Here is a 21,876-nt window from a genome sequence, read left to right as displayed (position 1 = left end):
AAAAAGCAAACGAAAACTAAAAAAAGCCACTGTGCTCTCTACCAACGAAGTGAATGTGGCCAAAGTTCATGGCGCAACGTTTTTTGACACATACCAACGGAACCAAAATGATGCTTCTGTACATATTGTCGCCAATGTTAGTCTCTCTATTCTATTTCGGTTCGGTATTGGAAAATTTGTAGCGTTTTCAGTATATATTACCGCAGGATATTTGCCGCGTTCGTGCTTGGATTCTTTTTTGTTTTCATTGTTGTTGCAGAGAAAAAAGCTCTTGAAATAAAATGAAAGCCATAAAACCGTAAGGAGAGAGTGAGCGAAAAAGACATACACACACAGCAACGTCGTCAATCCAAAAGAGAATTTCGTTCGTTTAAAAGGACCCACGTGACCGATTTGACGAGAAATATATTTGCGTTTACATGCAAACGCCATACGCAAAATGTTCAACGCTTCACCGAATGAATCGCACACTCTCCCACCCTCCCTCTCACTCTCCCGATTTGACTGTAATGCGTGAAATGATTGCGATTCGGATTTTATTGTCGCTATTTTATTACTTTAAGCTTATTCGAGCCCTTGCTCGTTCGCTCACTCGTTCGCCTCATTCAGCGCATCGTCATAAAAGTATCGTAATGTCATTGCAAGCAATCTCAGCTCAATGCGTATGAGGCTTAAGCAGATATTTTGGATTGAGGCGATATACATGTCTCGCATCGCCCGTCGTTAATGTTCCAAGCAACAGAAGTTGTACTCAACTTTGGTTGCAATGCCAAAAAAATTCGCCAATTTTTCATTTTATTTTTGTTCTAGTTATTTTATACTTTATGAGCTATATTTGCGTTTTACGACGGGTGGGGAACGGTAGTTAAAATTTTTAACGAGTCACAATCTCTTATGGCTGCAACTACAACAATGTAACGAGTTTTTCGTCCATTTTCTATTTTCCAAGTGACGCGTTCTTTTTTCGCTTCTTTTTTCCTTTGGGTTGCACCATATAATGTGTTTATCAACGAAGATGCTTTTCAAGTTTGAAAAAAAAAACAATTTCAGAAGGAAAAAAAAACTTCATAGCAATGAAAAACGGTCATAGCATCGTTTGGCGTTTACAGGGTTGATTTGGACGCATAATCGTAACTTGAGAGTTTTTTTATTATTATTCAGTGCGTATGCGTGTAGCGAGATGTATGCGTTTTTGGTGCTTGTGTTTCCAGAGTATTTGCAAAGATTTATGTAAATAGGCGAACAAAGGTTCACAAGTGAATTATTGCTTTTTGTGCCCATTTCGCACACACACTTTTCGTGGCAGAGAGAAAATAAATGAAATACCGACGACGACGGAAAAAAATAGCAGCAAATCCAACAACAACAACAACAACAATAAAAATCGCCCTTTTTTCGTGTATTTGCTGAAACCTCCTCCTACTTTTGGCTGCTTCTCTTTCCACCACCGCGCTGCGATTCACTTGTTCAACTGGGCTGCGTTTGCTATTTCACTCTTTGCATTTAATTTATATTAGTTCGTGTGCGCTTTTTTTGTGTGTGCGCTTCATCTCTTCTCGGGTTCTGTTTAACTTCGGTGCTTTTTTTTCCTTTCTTCTCTGCTCGCTCGCTCGCTCTCTCTCCGTATATTTTATTTTCATTTCGCTCGTTTGATATAAATTATACGTTTTGTCGTAATTCTTCGTTGTGCCTGTTGTCTTTACTCTTCGCTTTTGCACACCCGAGAGCACCCAAAATGAAATGCTTCGAAAGAGTGGAATGGCAGCAAGAGCGAGGGAGAGAGATCGAGAGCAAAAGCAGAACGAACGTAAAAAATCGCACAGAGATTTTTATTTTTATTGTGTGCATTCTCTTATCTAATTCCTTATGTGTTGGTGCGCTTGCTTGTTGAGTTCTTCTCTTGTGTGTTTTTTTTCTCTTCTTCTCTTTATTACATCTTTTCACTCTTTAATTATAATCGTATATCGTTACGAATACTGTAGCCGAAGCGTATGTAACATGACTTGTTTGCAATGCGATGTGATGCTCAAGTGTTGTTGTTGCTGCTGCTGCTCGCTTTGCCTGTTCTCCCCCCCCCCCATTCTTGGTTCTTGATTTGCCTTCGAGTTGAGTTGTGTGTGTTTTTTTTCGCTTGCTGCTGCTGCTGCTTATTTGCAAGTGATTTTCTCTCGTGTTGTTCTTTAGTGCACATTGCACATAGATCTGTACAGTGCACACATACGCTCTTTCGCTGTCGTCGTCGTCAGCTCGTTTGTTTTGATCGCAACCGTATCGATACAGCCAAGTAATGTCGTCTCTTATTTTAGCCGTGTGCACACTTCACACAAAAGGAATACTGGCGAATTTTTCTGCACTTTTGTCCGCTTGTTCGTTTATCGTTCTTAAAATTCTCTCTCTAGTAGTAGCCATGCACGTAATAGAATTGCACGAAAACATATTTAATTCAATGATGATTTTGATAGTTGTTGATTCCTCGAATTTCTACGCGTGTGTATGACAATCTCGGTTTTATTTTTCGCCAACAACATGCATCCACTTTTCGCACGTTTGCCATTTTTCTTTCATTTTTCTCCTTGCTCTCGTCTCGCCCGTTTCATTTCATCGGAACTAATTTTTTGCACTAACGCCAAGAAGAGGAGAGTGGCCAAAGTGGGAACCGGAGCGAATGAAGAACGTTTTGGATGTATATATGCATGTGTTGAGCATTAAACCAAATCTCGTCGATAGATCATGGAAATTGTTCGTTGTTGATTTCGATGAAATGGAAACAAGCGATTATACAGCTATGAATTTGAATTGTCGTGTCGTTGCAATGGTTTTGATTGGATAGCTTTTTTGCATGTGCACGAACAAGACCTGTGCAGATTTGTTTCTCTCTTTTTTCGCTTCTCAGAATTTGGCTACAGAATTGCTGACAAAAATACGTGAGAAACGGTTTTTTGATTCGATCGCTTATATATTTTTATACTTCCATCGTTTAGATATTTTGGGATGGAAAATTTGTGTTTCGAACAAAAAAAAAAAAAGATTAAGGCATAAGGACGAAAAGCTGATTGATCGACATGGTTTCGAAAAAATTTTTAATTAATATATTCAAAGAGGTTTTTCTTCCACATTCCTATCGTGTGTGATGTGTTTTGTGATTATAATTTCATTATCCGAAAGGAACAAAGCGAAAAAGAACGAATTCACCATTGTGAAATGGGTTGTTGCATGCAAATGGATGAAAAAGTCCATAGTAATGAACACAAGCCAATAAACATGATTATCTAGTGGAATAACTAATAACTCGAACCATAATTTAGCTAATTGTTAAACGTAAAGTAATATAAATTCAATTAGGTTCATTGAAATGGTTGCATTTTTTATGATTGGAAGCGTCTACTTTTGTCATCGAATGTTGGAATACATGAAAGCCAACCATTCATTTCGAATCGATCAATACAAACTGATATGCGTTGATTAGACATGCCCATGCCAAGAGATAATCTTCCATTAAATGTGTTCGATATTATGTATTGTCACCTTTCGATAAGTTTTCCGAAAAGCCAATTCATATCCACATATTTTCCATTTCCATTGTTTCGAAATGATTCGCGGTGTGTTATGTGTTATTTCCTACGCGCAATCCGAATGAGCTCAGCATTCTTTTGTCCACTACAAACATGTTGGTTGGTAACATGAAAGTTTAATGAATCTAATCAGTTTAATGACTGTATAATTTTTCACCTCATCCAAATTCGATTTGGGTTTGTTACCAGTGTCGGCCGGTGCGGTAACATTTCGAGAAGCAGAAGAATGTTGATTACGTGGTACAGTTTTATTGATATATTGAATCAATAAAAATTGAATAAAATATTCAGATCGGTTGGAATACGAGAATTTCCCACTTGAATGAGCCTGTTAATTTGACGCCAATGAAACTGCCTTGGAACATTGCCACGCTTCGATTAAAACCATTTTCTTTCGATAAGAATTCATTTTCAATAAGAGCCATTTGAGTATATTTTTAGTTAAAATATTGAATAGGGCCCATAGCTGTACGAAAACAAATCGTTTCTATCATTTTTTTTTTCTGTCGACAACAAGGACATTGTCTAGTAATAATTCAGTGAAGAAATGCGATTCAATCATAATTGTTGTATGGATTGATTAGCTTCAACAAATGAAAACTTTAAACGATTCGAAATCTCAAATGCATCAAAATCTCAAACAAAATTAACATCAACAAATATCCTTCCTTCTGATAGAAAGAAAAAATCAATTAAAATCCGATAAAGTAAATGGCGTTTAAGCAAACTCTCGATGCAAATGTCCAAAGCGTGCACCTGATTCGAATGGGATAGTTGCAATTGGCTCATTCCGTTCATTTAACTTCAAGCAAGACACTTTTCAAATTAAATCTGTTTGTTGCTCGTATTTTTGCTCTCACTTGTCTTGTACTACAAAACTTATAAATTAATGGACAATAAATTACAGCTTTGATCCGTTTGCTGTATACGGCTCATGGAATTTTCGAATGAAAAATGTCCGAGTAAATGGGTAAAAAATGAGTTTAAATAAAAAGTAAACCTAACGTCTAAAGCGTAGTGAAGTGTTTGTGCAATTTTGAATTATGTATTGGCGGCTACTGAAAAGGTAAACATATTCATGAAGGCATTGGATTAGATTTAGTTTGCAGATGCAAAGCAACAGCAGTAGCAACAGCAGCAGCAGCAATAGTAGTATGCAAATGTGTTGCGGAAGTGAATAGACAAGTGAATCAGGGCATGGGATAATTTATAGCTATTTATTTAGTTTATACGTACATTTGAAGCACACGAGAGATTCCGGGTTCTTTGAAAGGGTGTAAAAATGAATGTATCCATCTTCAGAGCTCTGGCAATGTTCTCCTATCCTGACACCCGTATAAACGACCCATTGAATTTATATCGTCGTTCTTTTGAGATTCGATAAATCTGCAGAAAAGGGAATTTAGAATTTTGCATTCAACCTGAGCTCTAAATTAAGGTGTTGCTATTTATCATACCGGTTACACATTTTGGTTTTCGTAGAAAGCCAAATGAAATATCACATCCTTGACGGAATTCAGGACATAATATTTGAATCTGAAAACAGGCCAATTCAAACGATTTTGCTAAATGAATGTGTTTTTCGGTTCGTTTGTGTGAAGTGTTGAGAAAAAACGCAGCCGCGGCGAACGGCACAGACACACACACACACATTTACAAACCGAAACGGCGAAATATTAAGACTTCTAAAAAGTGGTCATAAATTTTAAAATTATGCCAAAACGAATAATAAAATATGCAATCGTTTTGCACAATGCACAAAGAGCGCTATGCCTTCGTGTTGCGATAATTCAATTTTAAAATGTACAAACATACATATATATCTCTCATTAGCATAATTAAATCGTTGGAGAATCGCGTCCAAATCGCCTCACCGTAAGCATTGTTTTTTCGAACGGCCGTTTTCACACCGGCACGACCATCAAAAATTTGTAAAAATATTATTGCGCTCACCATGATTTTGAGAATTCACCCGGCCGAAGAGAGAAAGAGAGCGATCGTTCTTTGCATTTCACTTTGCAATTCTGACTGCATACTTGTATATCTGTGCATTTAAATTTAGTGCACGGCTTTGGCGCGCTCGGTGTGCAAGTGAAAAATATATTGATTTATTTGTTTATACTTTTGCAAACGGACTCACTCGGTTCGGTGTGTTCCCTTCCTCCAATTTCTCGTGTGTTTCTTTAATTTCGTGTTATCATTATGCCATTCCATCGGTTCAAGTAGGCTCAGGGCAAACATTTGTTTCGTTGTACGGTGTTGTGAGGTGCACACAAAATATAAAGCTATTAATAATGTTTATGTGTACACTATACAGAGGCCCCCACGTTAAATGTGTGTGTATGTGTGTCTCTGTGCTGTGTACACACACCGTTTATGGGAAGAGTCAAGTCGGCAATGGTTTTCTACTGATTTTTCCATCGCAGTTTGTCGTTTTTCTGAGCGCACGACCGACAGAATGCGATTGAGGTAGATGTGTGGTGAATTACAAAAGCCATCGTGTCTGGTGATATATATTTTACGTGGTTTTTTTTCTCTCTGTTTCATGCCCACTCCGTGCCGTTTTCCACATTTGCAAAGTTCCATATGCAAAGTTTTGTATTTGAAACGTTGCATTTATGATCATTTTTTGCGCTCTCTCTCTTGCTTTGTTTCTAAAGGAGGTTTACTTTTTTGCTCCTTTTGTGCAAGACTAAGAATATACCGCTTGAACATCAACCGAATCGTTTGTATGCAATATGAAATTACATTCCTTTAGGCTTCATTTGATAGAATGCCATTATGCGCGCTTTGTACACCGCACAAACCACATCAGACGGTCAAAATCCTGTCACGTATCACTACGTCAGACTTTGAATTGTGTTCGCAAACACAGTATTTTGTGTATGCGAATCAGTGCCATAAAATTTGAACAGGCACACACAGAGACACACACTCTTTGTCACTCCAATCAAATTGCAAAAGGGACAAAATCATCTTTTACCAACACAGCGCTAGTTCAGGGATTTTCCATGAGTTTATTTTAGCTGTCTCGTCTAATCGTATACTCAATTTATTTGATAGTGTTCGATAGATAACAGCAGCAATTTTCTAAGTGAGCAATTTCCAGAGATTTACCCGCGCGCGGATTATCTGTGCAGCCGTTCTTTCCGTTTGGAAGGCATGACGAAAATGAAGTAATTAGAAAATGGTACACTGATAACTTCAATCGATTCGCATCTGGACTGATCAAGCGTTCGAGAGAAATCAAACGATATAAATAGAACAATTGTAAGAGTTTATTTCCATTCAAAATGCGAACGGTTAAATTTTCTAAGCGGTTACACGAAGATTTATTCTTTATTTATCTCTAAATAAATTCATTTTTTCTTTCTCTGTGTCGGAACTCTTTGATACGATCGATTTCCCTGTTTTGCCATATGTGGGGAAAAAGGACAATCAAACAGTGAGGCGTGAATAAAGCCGGTGCTGCACATTTATTTGGGAATTGAGCCTGAATTAAGATCGGAACGAAACAAAAATAATTGCCAAAAATGAAAACGGTGGGCTATACAATAACAACAACAACAACAACAACAACGACAGTAGCGGCACATCGTGCATGTTGGCGTTCACCACAATGAGTTGAGGTTACACACGTTTTATTATGGTGCTACACAGCTACATATTAATGGATATGCCGAGCTAACATGACATATAAAATATGTATGGCGTACATTCGTTCATGCATGCAATTCGCAAAAGGCAAGAAAAAAGCTATTCATGCTTAACCTTTAAACCCAACCGTTCTATATATATATTTTTTTCGGTTGACGTCGTTGTCGTCTCCTTCCCTTTATCTTTTCGCTTCTTTTTTTTACAACCATGCTATATGGTTGGTATTTTTTTATGAACACATTTGCATGTCCTTTGGTTGAATTTTTCGCTCGGTTTTCGGACCGAACCGCATCTCGTCTCCAATAAAGGCGAACAAAACGAAAATCCCAATAAAATCATACATGTTTGAACGAAAATTGAAAGGCGATTCACTCAAAAGCCATTGAAATGGTTGAGCCTTTGCGCTCGCTACACAGGACGACCGAAAACACACGTACAAGAGAGAAGACAAGACTCATCAACTGTAGTAGTAGAATAAAGTAGTGTCGTGAATTGAACAGCATAACAGCTTTTCCACACTACGGTGTCACACAAAGCCGCGTGAGCGTATGTGTATGGGTGAACATCGGTACGCTGTGTTTTTGATATGAACAGATTGTGTATACGATGCCGAACACGAACCCAAGGGAAAAAAAACACCGTAAATACGACAACCGAACATACAGAGCGACGTTCGTAACAGACACATGCACACACACACATACATTCAGACACGATCCAGACGATGTGTAGCTGATTGGTACGATGGATGTCACGCGCATGACTATTGACCAATTGCCGAATATGCTTCGTTAGCTACGGCAATTGGCTCCGCCTATATAGAAAATGGCGATGCAATATACGAGCATTGACTTCGCGCATCGCAGAATCTCTCTATCTGTTGTTGTCACCACTTTTCGGTTTTTGATTTCGTGCCCTTTTTTTCGCTTTCTATCTCTACTCGCTTTGATGCTGACACGCTTTTTTGTGTGATATTTCACCGAAGAAGAGAGCAGAAAATATATATATAAAAATTGAATACAAATATGGTTCAATGAAATACAAAGTCAGCAAATGTTTGAAGACCGTAACCGAAGTTGAAAAAATATACTGTATGGATCGGTGTTACGGTGTGAAATTCGATTGAAAATTAGCCAATGTTATGTGGATGCTTGTGAATTAGTTTTGGCTTCTCTTTACACCGACGACACCAAGCCAAAATATATATGATGAATACATTATTTACGCTTTATGACGATGATATATAAAAATTCAGCTCGATACAATGAAAAATGTCAACATTTTTTTGTTGCTCGGTTCAATACATTCACACATTGACTCCGATTTCAATTTCTATTGGGATTTATCCATCCATTCAGATCAATCATTTGTTTTTGTTTACGTGCACTGTCAACGAGTGGAAGAGAGACGCAGAGACAGAGTGAGTTTTGTACGCAACACATATAGCATTGAAGACCGAATCATTTTGTCAGAAAATCCATTAAATCAAAAATGGAATGGCTAATGGCTGATATGGGGATTCTTTTGATATTGTGAAAATGCGGGTTATATTTGCATTTGTGATTCCATGCGCCATATACATGATGAGCGGCGATTTCATGAAGTTGACAAAAACAAACCAAACCACATGGAATATTCATATAAATACACAAATATTTTGCTCATTCAATTCGATAATTTGTGCTGCAAATGTTATCTCAGTATTATTATCAGTCATATCGATTCGAGTCCTTTTTTTCTGGAATCCGATTCAAACGCAGTTCATATTGCTTTGTCGATATAATGAGATTATCTTCAGCAAATAGATAATCATTTGAGCTTCCACATCATGGGAAGCAGTGAGTATGGATCACATGAGCGTATTAAATGCATTTCCTTGGTTTATCCTCATTATAAATCGCAAAATAATCCTTCGATTTGTCAATGAAGATTGAAAAAAGATTGAAGTACAAAAAATAGTTTCAGTGAACTTAATACAGATGCAATCATATCAGAAAAGTGACGAAACATCTCCAACAATCTTCATCAGTTTAATTGATGTTATTGGATATGAAACAAAGAAAACCGCGCAATTCGATTCGATTGACAACCAATTGTTTTCGTTTAGACTAATTTCTCTTCTTCTCGAAGCTCAGCTCGACTTTGCTGAACAAAGTAGACCTTAGAATGATAATGAATACACAAAACAGAAGAGGATAATGCATTTTCATAAACCACCATACTTTTAGACGGTTTTCATCTCACTCTCCACTGGAAAATGGATTATCATGATGAGTCATGACGTCGCACAATATGATATTAAATGCTTAAAAACAATCTCAGTTTTATGATATCACACATATTCTTTGGGCCGTGGAATGAGAGTAAGTATGTAGTCGAAATTGGAAATACTACGTATAATGAACGAACGAGCGAACGAACGCCTGTATTCCATCCATCTGTGAAGCTGAACTCTTCATTTTTCATAACATCAATTTAATAGGTTTATGAATTTTACTTTGCTTACGTTGGACGTATTCTTTTTTTCTCTGTATCATCGTCATTTTTCTCATGTGTATTTGGATTAAAGAAGCATTTATGTATACGATGGTCTTTCATCATTTATAGACATGTAGCTTTTATTGTTGTTGTTATTTTCTTTTATCGATTTTTATTTTATTATCACGTTGCATTTGCTGACGATGTGCTGTGAACGGGAGAAAGAGAGTAGAGAGAGAGAAGAATGGACAGAAAAATTATACAGCAAGTGCTATAAAACCACCATCGTTATGCTGAGCATTTAAACGAAGCGTTTATCAGTGGCAAAGAGAAGAAAATCGAAATGAATTTTTAAAAGCATCAACGAAATAATCTATAAATAAAAAAAAGAGACAGCCACAGCAAAACAAAAGTGAATTGGAAGCGAAATAATAACCCACGAGAACCTTGTGCACAAAGAATAATAATCTCATTTCGATGTTTTAATAAGTTGGAAAACATGATTTATCTTTAATCGAATTGAAACAAAGTATGAAGAAGAAAAAAACACACCAAGAGCTCGTGATATAAAAATGAAACTGGAGACGAGTTCATTGTAATGGAGAAAAAACCTATCAAATTTTTAACAATGTGTTCAGTGAGCAGCATTTTTTCATCTCTGTTGATTTGAGGGCGGCAAAATGTTGGAGAAAAAGTAGAAGAAAATGTATGGTTTTAAGCATCATGGAGAAGAAAAAAAATGTTTCAATGTGATGGGCCGATTTATGATCGTTGACCAATTAGATTACATGACGACGTATCGATTTGGTGTAAATGTTGTGTGTTGATAATCGGCACGATCGAATTAATTTGTCGAAATACGTGTATTTTGTGTGCAACTCAGTTGACTTTATCATTTCTTCCATATTTTTTACTTGCGATTTTTGGATTTTTCTGGGAAAATGAAAACGTCTTTTGCTTCCAATGGAAATAGGAGAGAAACATTACGGCTTGAGTATCACATTTTACAAGCTAGCATTTTGTAAAACGCTCCTCTTTTTTCTATGTCGTTGAGCGTAATAAATAACTCATGCATATCGATCTGTTTTGCAAAATAAAGCGACAATGTTAAACGGCCGCCCCATTCATGGCGAATGAAAAAATTCGACTAAAATAACTGAATAAGCAATAAGGACAACGGCAGTAGCGCAGAAAAAAACGAAGAATGCGACAACGTATTAAAACACATCCCTGGAGTAGGATGGGTGAACATGAGCATCGCTTTGTGGACTAAACGAATTGTGCATGGCAAGTCACGATGACTTTATCATCGGCCCTAGATATCTTTGCTGCTTATTTGACTTGATGTTATCCATTTTTGGGGCTTGATAACTTTGCTAGACTCGCTCTAAATTAAACAACAAAGCGAGAATAAACTTCGGCCGGCAATTCGTTTTTAGTGCAATCCATTCTAGTGCACTTTTAAGTTTTCCACTCGAAAGCTTCCGAAATGTGTGTGTGCATCACAGGCTCTGACTGAGCGCACCTAGAATTTTTTTTCCATTTCAATGGTATCGCATGCGAGAAAGATTCGCTGAGAAAATAGAGGAAATTGCCCAAAAAATAAGTATGTATACGACACAGTGGTTTAGATATTCATCTCTCTTGTGCGGTGTGTATGTGAGAGTATGAGAGACGCATTCATTATTCTCCCGAGCGCGTATAAACGAAATGGAAGCTCGAATAGAATCTGTTCGGTTGTGTTTTTGAAGAATCACACAGAAATCAGCATCCATTTTCGCATACACACCGAGTTTTACAGACACGCACATATATTCTCCACTGGCATCACAATTTTTCTTCTATTTCAACATGCTTTCTCTTTGGCTATGCCACCAGAGCCAAACACACACACACACTCTCTCTCTCTCTCTCTCTCTCTCTCTCTGTATATGTGTGGAGAGAAATAAATACGAGAGGGATATGGAAAGTCGGCTCGTAAATCTTCCAGATAACACTTTTATGCGAAACTGTCCGACAAGAGTTTTATTTATTTCCACTATATAATTCCTGTGTGAGTGTGTGTGTGTGTGTGTTTGTATGCGAGAGCTACGAAAATAGAGACAAACGGGTGATATTTATGTACCAACGTTGCTACGATATACAGCGAGAGCGAGAGCGAAGCACAGAACTGTTCTCTGATACTATAACTTACATTTCTTTGTCGTCGTCGTCGTCGTTTTTTTCTCTCTCTTTCTCGTGAAACTTTTGTTTAGATTTTATTTTCGGACACTTTTCATCTCAGTTTGTGAACTGTTTGCGTATTGTGCACATAATTTACAGATAGAAACAACAAAGCTTAAATATTCCGCCAGAGCTGTGAGAGAAGAAGAAAGAATATGTTGGATCGTAAATGTGTTGGCTAAAATAAAAGAGAAAATTTCTTTTGTTTATAAGGAAAAAAAGGATCACAATTTAACTGGAAAAGTTTTCCATGTAAAATTCAGCAACAAATCATTTCCTAATAAATTATGCTGTGCGACGTGCTATTGCCATGCACAATGTTTGCCTGCCAGTACCAAAATCACTCTCTTTGACCGTATAATGCTAATAAAAAAGGGTGTTAAGAATACAGCAAATCACATTTACTGCTTTCATTTGTTTCTTTTTTATTTGCCAATGTATTATGAACATTTCATTAAAATCATAGATTGAATCAGACACTGATTATGATGCGTTCGGTCCACTTTACCGTGAATATTCCAGTGGAAGCAAATGTAAAACATGTTTATCTCGCCGACTGTTATTAACCGAGCAGAGAAATGCCAGTCGACATGGAAAATCATTTTTGATGTACGATCCAACGCACAAACGAAATGAAACAACGTTTCCGTCTAAATAAAAGCCTTGAAAGGTCAGTTGAATGTAATATTTTTTTTTTACACAGCTCAACCCAATGGCATTCTTTAACGATTGTGATTATTTGATGCGCGCTTTCCTCATCAATTTAGCAGCAAATGGTTAAATATCGTCGCACGATTGTGGAGGGATTGTTTCATTGACAAAATGGCATTTCGACAAAAGGCATATGAATCGCTCGAGTCATCAAAATAAACCACCTCTTTGGCATCATCGAACCAGCGCGCAAACACACACACACACACAGAGAGAGAGAGAGAGAGAGAGACTCACACAAATGCAAAAACTTTTTAAAGCACCTTGCGATTATCATTAAATCGTGCTTAGCATCGTATCGCAGCATCTCATCGCCATCATACCATTTCCATCCCCCTTCGTATGAAATTGTGTGCACACTTTAGATAACGAAAACACGAGACAAAATCGGTCTTTGTTATAACTGTTATTATCTGGGCGAGAGATGCGTTGATGTGTTAGTGTTAGTGCGAGTGTGCGTGTGCGTGTTTTTGATGGATCCCCTTATCAGCGGATCTCATCTCTATCTGTGACGTTCGTTGTGTGTGTGTGTGTGTGATTTTTTACTGGTTTATCCTGTTATCCCAACCATTCGTTCGTTCTTATCTTTCATTTATAAAACGTTCTTAAATTGACGTAAAGTTGATTGTGTCGTCGTCGTCGTTGCTGTCGTCGTCGTCGGCATCGTTGTTGTTATTGTTGCCGCCGCCTTCGATGCAAAATACATATCATGCGAATTGCCTTGTGCGCGTACGATACAAGAAGAACCCTATTCTAAAATTCATTCATTCGCATCCCTCAACATATTCAAACGCACGCAGAAACATTGATTCCGGCAACAGCAGCAGCAGCAGCAGCAGCAGCAGCAGCAATAGCACAACTCAAACGAAGTCTATTTATTTAACAACCACCATAAGCATCGTAAATAAAACGTAAAACAAGAAAACCAACGACCGTTCCACCATGAAACAGTAGCATTTACTGGGTAAAACGATGCGTAATTTCGGTCGATTCTCTTCTTTCTCTTCGTCACCACCATCACCATCACCACCATCACCACCACCGTCGTAGTCGTCACTCGTCAGTCTAAAACTTCACAAACATTTATTGCATTCGATTAAACCAGCTCCGCTTTGGTACATAATGTCATACAGCCCAATCACACTGCGTTTTTCACTGGGTTGCGTTATACATACAATTTAGTTTTATGCACACAATTATTGTTGACTTTTGTTCGAATACCTTTTTTTTCTCATTCATTCTGACTATAGCGCGCTGATTTCTCCCCTCGTTCTTTTGAACTTTTACAAGTGCTTTGCTCTAATGCGCAAAAATCTCGGTCTTGTTTCATAAATTTTTGCAAAGAAATTTATTTTTAATTCATATATGAATGAAGACATTCATATTTCCTTCTTTGAGTTCATTGTAATGATAGGCGCATGTGAGAAGGTGATCATTACTTTACATAAACATAAATTGGCAAATTAAAAATGAAAATGACAGCATTTACAATTTTCATAATGATTCAACGTGAAGTTTTGTTGTTACTTTTGAAGTGGAAATGTTCATTTATATGTTTTAATTACATGACAGGCGTACACCAGCAGAGACGAATACGGAACAATCAACGGGGAGATGATAAGGTTTTAAGTCGATTCACACATTCGTACACCTTTCACATGACAAAACTTTAGCTCGTTTCACTGAACTAATCGTTCACCAAAATGAATTTTGTATCTGTGTATGAGGCGAAAAAGAGGGAGTGAGAAAGATATGTTTCGATGCAACCGACAATTATAAACCGCCTACACCACACACAAAATGGATTACATTCAATCAGACGAATATGAGAGTGCTCATCGTCTTAATAACTTTAGCTGAAAATACATATATATCAAATCAGTGGCTTTCATCTGCACTCAAGCATCAAAAGTCTCTGCACTATCTCTGTCACGTTTGCCAATTCCATTTACTTAAAGCGCATAATGCGCTTCACTTCATCCACACAATATGACAAAAGCACACACACACACACACACACACACACACACACAGAGTGAGCGAAGGTGGTGCTCTCTCTCTCTCTCGTCATGTACCACTTCAATCTCACAAAATCGATTTGTGATGGGATGTTGTGCGCGAGCACGCACAACAACACTGTTTGGATGGCAAAACGAGACAATATCCGCAGTGACGTTAGTGGAAATGTTACCGAAAAATATATTGTCATAAAAAAGAGATGTAATGCGTTAGGAGGGTGGAAAAAATTGCACTTATCTTTATCTCACACACCCAGCAGATTAAAAATACAATCGTGATTCAGTCGGTGTTTCATTCCAATCTCCCGCCAACCTAAGCCTTTCAATGATTCAGTGCGCATCAATTTGTATTTTAGTGATGTTGGCACACATCAATACCTGATTCCGGTATCAAAATCTCGACTCCAGACCGACACCGATTGAAAGTATTTCTTGAACAATTGAACAATGCTCTGACATGTGCGGAAAAGTCTGAATCAATATAGAAAAGTTTTATTTCACAAACAATTTTCTAATTAGTTAAACTGTTTGCGTTTGTTGAAATACATTTTCATTGGTTGTAAATCATAACTTATGATGCGAACGAAATGTATTTCGAGACTTATGATTATAGTGTCTTCTTTTTTCTCGTAAAACCTCCAAAGACATCTTTAAACATCACGATCCTTACTGATTGCTCTTTAGCTGCCACAACCAATTTTCGTTTAACAGCCACACAGAGCTCGACATTTCTTCTAAACCAAAATACAAACAAAATGTAAAATGAGTTTGGTTTTTTGCAGAATATTTCGATTTTTACCGCGCATTCGCCTAATCTCACCCGCCAAATGCACAATTGATTGTTATTTAATATATTTTTGATTGTTGATCGACGGATAAGTGCAAAATATTCGTTGAGATGGTGTTGGCGTTAAGCTGATAACAGTTATGCAGACGTCTGTTTGTCTATTCGCACCGCCTAAGCAAACCGATGAAATAAAAATACCGCTCTTCTCTTGTGAAATGAGCGTACATGCACAGCCAGCTCCGTATACATACATACATACATACAGAGGTATACCGATACACAAAAAGTGCTACAAACACACGATTGGATATAATTCCTGAAATGCTATTGTGTGTACGTTGCGCACAGAGAGTGAATCGTTTAAATTGTAAAACGTGTATCAGCGTATCTCTATAGCAACGTCATTGTTCACCGTAACAACAGAAATCTCAATGTAAAACTCAATTTGATGAAGATAAGGCATTCATCCCGTTTACATGTATCACATCAAAACTTCTAAAACACATACACACACACACTCTCTCTCTCTCTCTTTCGTTCTCGCTCTGAATCTCTGCCGTATAGAATTACTTTGGTCGATTTCAAATCTTTCGTCATTTTCTCTTGCTCTCTCCCTCTCTCTATCACTTTTTTCTCTTCGTCTTTCTCTTCATTAGTCTTGTCGCTATGTTTCTATAGAGCTGCGCCAATTCTATGGCAACTCCTGCAAAAAGGCGATCATCATGTATTTATTTGTTGAAAATTCAAGTCAAACAGAAAATTTGTTTGTTCACTCGGCGAAAAAAGAAACACTGAAACATAAATTACTGTGTTCAACCGCAGAAAACAAGTTCAAAAACATCAAAATGGCACACACCACTTTTTCTTCTCTCTTCTCAACAAGATACTTATCGTAATAAGACCATCTATGGAGATTACACAATGTTTTGTTAATTAGATCAAAAACAATTCGAATTTTTTTGAGTTCGGAATATTTCATTTTTTTTCCTCTCTCCACAGGTCAAATTCAGTGACTGATTGCATTTTATTGATAAATATGTAGGTCTTTAAAGTAGTTGGCGGCAATCAGAAACACCATTTCCAAGAATATTTTAGCTGCACTAAGTGATAACCTTCGTCAAAAGTCTAATTGATTCGATGGGCGTTTCGAGTTGCCGGCAACAAAATCATTTTAGTTAATAACCAACGTTTGTCGGCTTCAAATCAAATAGAAGGCAATGGTGTCTGAATTATTCATTTTTTTACTAATATGCTTCCAAGTTAATTATAGTATCGGCACACGCGGCGCTCATATGCCCAATGATTGAATGGAATAAATTAAGTGATGGCCACTTAACACACATTTTTGAGCTCGAAATGTATTTGGAGAACGCGACATTTTGTCTACTTGTAGCATTTGATGGAAAAGGTGACGTAGTTATGGAAAATATAGACCAATGAAGTTTGATTATTACATGAATTGCATCACGAAATTGATAACAAATGGAAATAACCAAAATTTTAGTGGAAAAATAAAGATAACCAATAGAATAAATGGGATCAAAGTAGAAATCTCCCCTGAAACTTAACTTCAAGTCGAACTTCACGGTGTTCAACACTAAAAACATTATTCAAGTCGAATTTTCGAACAAAATATCCTCTTATTCTGTAATTACTAACATTATTCCATAAAATCCTTCGAAATCATATTGAACTTTTTCCCACACAACGTCGCATTAAATCAAAACCGTACTCTCATACGAATCTATTTGGTAAAATGTTCACAACCATAAAAATCCCTAAAGAACAGTTATGAATTACGCGAAGAAACAGTGTATCAAAACGAAATTGCCCATTAATTAGAAATGGTTGCAAAATTTTGCATATTTCAATTGCAGCAAAGGACATCGAGTGAATTAAAGCGTAGCATAATTATGGGTAAATATTTTACTTTTATAGCTTTGGCCACACTTCGATGCATCGTGCCAATTAGTTCATCAGCGTCAGTTCCCACAATCAAAACTGTCACAACAAATCAAAATAGAGAAAAAAATGGTTCTGTGAGGAAGTTCCGTCTGGCTGGTCTTAATAAAAATATCGCTTCACTGGATTTGACACTGTCTCAATGGCACAAGAGACAGTGGCGTTAAATTTGTGAGCGCGATAAATACTTTATGCTTATTACACGTAAATAGAACACTTTTTATGAATACGCAGTGCGTGCCGTATTTTTATTGCCGTAACAAATCGTTTCAAACCCAAACAATTATTCAATTCCAACATGATTCAGTTGCTGTACGCTGGTTTTTTTCCTCTTCCTTCGTTTTATATTGATGTCATAGAATTCGAGTTTGTCTGCTCAGATTCTCTATTTCTAGACGATATTTCGGTAAGGTTCCGTTGTTATAATTTCGTCATTTAATCAAACTTGAAGATCGACGACGAGCTCAAGTCTATGCCCTGTAAACTCTGCGTCAGTTATTGTGTAAATTGTAATAAAATCATACGAAAAAAAATATTGTAAAGAGAGAGATGACTTTGTGCGATGTGTAATTGCCTGTTGTTAGTCATGTTATTCAGTTCCGTTTGTTGTGCATGTGTGGTACATACACAGAGAGAACACACCCTATTTTGTTACGCCAATAAAACTATTATAATCAATTGGTTTCGCTTATGCCCGCAATTCAATTGGAAAGAGTATACAAAGAAAATATACAAGAATATTACAAATGGATTCGAGGCCGATCGAATATCGTTTGGAAGGAATCAGTCAAAATATGTCTGGCAACAAAAGTGTTCGTTCTTCAAATTGTGTTGCCATTTCAAATTGACGTAAATAAACAACTTTTTTTTTTCTTTTTAAATGTTGTCCAAATATTGTCTTCATTTTCCATTTTACTTCGTCAAATGCGGCCGCGAACTCATATGAAGCTATCCTCTATCTATGCGAGTTATTCAATGCGAATCTCAAAATTGCCATTTTTCAGCCATCAGTTCTCTCTCTCTCTCACTCACTCTCACTCGCTTCTCATTTTCTTTCTTTTTCGCTTTGCCACTGTTTTTCTCTGTTTCAAAAATCATGAACCAACCATTTATAACCGGCACATGTTAACCCAATGATTCGTGTGTCTGTTCATTTTCTGATGTCAATCAGTTGTTCTCTTTTGGAAGCAACCATATCGACTTCGTAGACAAATAGAAGCGAAAATAAAATTGAAGCATAAAAGTATTAGGGAATGCGACCAAAGTCGAATAGAATAAATTCTATTGTCTATTGTTTTGCCGACAATGTCAATACGTGAAATACGTGCTCAAGCTCAGTTTGTACAATTTTTGTAGAAGAAAAAAAAGCGAAAGAAGAAGGAATAATTTTTTTTCCCGAAATAGAACGAATTTCAGCAGTGAAGATTTGTGGCATGATATGCAAGTTTTATTTTTCATCCATTTTCAAACCAAAAGCAAAAAAAAAACAACCCAGATGAATGTAAGAAATCATAGACAGAAGAATCCTGATAAGGTGTTGATGATTTCTTTCTGTTTCTTCTATGTGTTTCATACAAAATACCCATACCAATGGAATAATCATACATTTTGCGGTTTATGATATTTACCAAGACTCGTATTTACAGTGACGCTGTGGAATCAATACAAAATGAAACCGGGTGCGTGCGATTTATTTGTATCAATCCTATTGTCATTGTCACAAAATCAATTCAAAATGTTTTGCCGAACAATTCAATGGCCTGAGCGCTAAGGCTTTTGCTTCGGGAGAAAGAAGAAGAAGAAAAATCATGGCCGATAATATCAAATTCTCTCTCACACACATCAATGTACGATTGAAAGGAGACCGAAAATGTCGGCGAATTGAACAAATCTTTTGTCGATTGATGGCACTCTCGTGCGTAATGCATTCTCATCCGAAGGTGTGACAACGAACAAAAATGTACGAAAATAAAACTAAAATTTTATGTCTTTATCTATTTCAATCTGAATAACCAGAGAGCTCTTCAGTGGAATCCATTAGATTGAAATATTTTGAAATGGCATCGAATTTCATACCAACACCGTCGTGAAAACCGTTGTCAATACATTGATTTTCGATCAATTTCTCGAGCCGTTCGTCGTTCATTTTCTACAATTTTGAATTTCAACAGCCGACAAAAGACAGCGAAAAGCAACGAAATTCGGTGAGGAATGTTGGTAAAATACTGTTTGGATTCTAGTTATGCGAAGTAAATCATATTCCCATTCCTGAACACTCACTGTGATCGATTTTGCGTACCGTTTATTGTTCGTGTTATGAACCTATTGTTTAACGAGAAAAAAAAATGGCCTGTTGGCAAAAAACCGATCGATTCATCAGGATGTGAAATTTGCGCTGTTGAAATATATAGCGCTTTAGAGAGGCGGTTACAATGCCCAGTTGTTTTTTTCTGCCCGATTTCTCCCTCAGCAATCACATCAACTCATATTGTTATTATCCACTTCGGCCTCTTTTTTTCCAACATCGATGCATTCAATACATCCTCTGCATTTGAGTACTACGCTCATGCGTGTCTATGCCTGTGTACTTAAATATAATTATTCAAAGACTTTATGCAGTAACACACACACACACTCGCTCACATACATGGAATATGAAAGCGAGCCCAACCTGAAATGAATGTTATCACAGATTTAGCTGATTTCATCTAGTTGATAAAAAAAATCTACGTTTGACTATATGTTTTTCTTGCGGCTGCTTGTCGCTGCCGACATAGTTAGTGTTGTTTTCCTGCTCTTCGTTCGGTTGGTGATGATTTTCGCTTTACCAGCAAAAAAAAATGTTATACCAATTGCGCCCTTATGATATTATGTGATTGTGCAAGTATTTTCTCTCTCTCTCTCTCTCTCTCTCTCTCTCTCTCTCTCTCGAAGGCTTCGTAGAAAATTTATTCAATGAATGAATGAAATGTCGTGAAAATGCATTTTACTCGTTGAATAACAATTTTAGTAGGTAGTCCAAGCTGCTGTTTAGTAGTCATTGTTTTGGCTTTTGTATTCCTCAGCACTTCATTTACCTCTCTATTTACGGCTAAGTCGATGCATTTTTTTTCTATTTTCGATCAACAAATGAAGCGGTTTACATGTGCTACACACAGCATCTGCTGATATTCATGAATCAATTTTTATTATTGGTCGACATTTTAAGCCAGCGATTCGAGCCAACATATTTTCAGCATATATTCAAATTCGTCATTCGTTGTGTTGAGGAGGAAAATGACATTCGTTCAGTTTTGCATGAAAAAATGGAAACTTTTCACAAGAAAAACGGAAATTGATGTTTTTTTTAGAATGAGTGATTTTTTCAAAGAAATGGAGCGTAGCAACTACGCGTACCACTACGTTTAGAGAATTACTAAACGTAGTGGCACGCGTAGTCGTAACGTTTCGCTACTATGGATTTTTTGCTATGTATACTATACGTTTTCAGCTTACATTTAATACAATTTGGAGCTCTTTCCATATTACACAAATCATTTTGAATTCACACTTCGACAAAACTGCTGTGCAGAATGTATAAATTGTTTAAATATTTTCAATTTTTTTTAATCAAGGAAATTGTAGTGTAACTGTTATCTTAGAAGAAAAATCGGCATAGTCAAATAAAGGGATAGAGTTGAATTTATTGTAATTCCATTGAATCAATCCGTGGCTTGTGTATCTTTGTGCACTATGAATTTGTACAAAATCACATTATAAAGACTCTCTGATGTAGTGTTAAGTTAATGTAATTGCTTGAAATGAATGTGATCTATCTGATCCGAGCCGTAGATCGGGTTTGTTCATCATTCGAATGGATGGAGTGTGAGCTTTTTGTTCCGGATGAATGAAATTAAAATGGGAATTACAAGTAAGAAAAGAAAAACATGAAAGTCCATCAAAGGATGGTATACACAACACAGCATGAAAAACAAAACAATCAGTAGCAGTAAATTGAATAACAAGCACATCAGAATCAGAAACAAGCTTTTTTGTTGTTGTTCAAAATGTTTGATATCAATCGACCGAGTCAAAGGTAAACTCACAGCAGACACCAGCCATTGACAAAACCATTTGAAATTTCGTTCGTTCGTTCGTTCGTTCGTTGATTCATTTTGGGATTGGGTTTTGACTCGGTCAAAGCGCGTCGGGCATAATCGTTTTCATTTTCAAAAGTAAAATTCTATTCATTCCACAAAATGGTTGTTGTGTTTTGGCTTGATGAATGCAATCCGTTTTTCCGAGGCGTGGAAGGGAGACAGAGGGAATACATTGGGCCATATGGACAGAAGATACCGTTGTGATAATCTGAAAACCATTGGCTCGAGATAGATGAATTGAAATGTCGTTTTGCATTCGGTGCTGCGCGCCTGAATATGATTTTCTGTGCCGTAATGTAACCAAAAGTTCAATCATCGTGTTCGGGGTA

General features: G+C 36.9%; 1 protein-coding gene across 1 annotated transcript in view; it reads right to left on the bottom strand.

Moving 5' to 3' along the window:
* Positions 1-21,876, bottom strand: part of LOC129565750 (transmembrane protein 192-like) — a 147,365-nt gene that overhangs the window by 124,139 nt on the left and 1,350 nt on the right. The window lies entirely within an intron of this gene.

The sequence above is a fragment of the Sitodiplosis mosellana genome, unplaced genomic scaffold (genome assembly GCF_009176505.1).
Source record: "Sitodiplosis mosellana isolate CC-2019 unplaced genomic scaffold, AAFC_SMos_1.0 Smas_scaffold_3, whole genome shotgun sequence".
Classification (NCBI taxonomy): Eukaryota; Metazoa; Arthropoda; class Insecta; order Diptera; family Cecidomyiidae; genus Sitodiplosis; species Sitodiplosis mosellana.
This window is presented reverse-complemented; position numbering and strand designations above follow the sequence as displayed.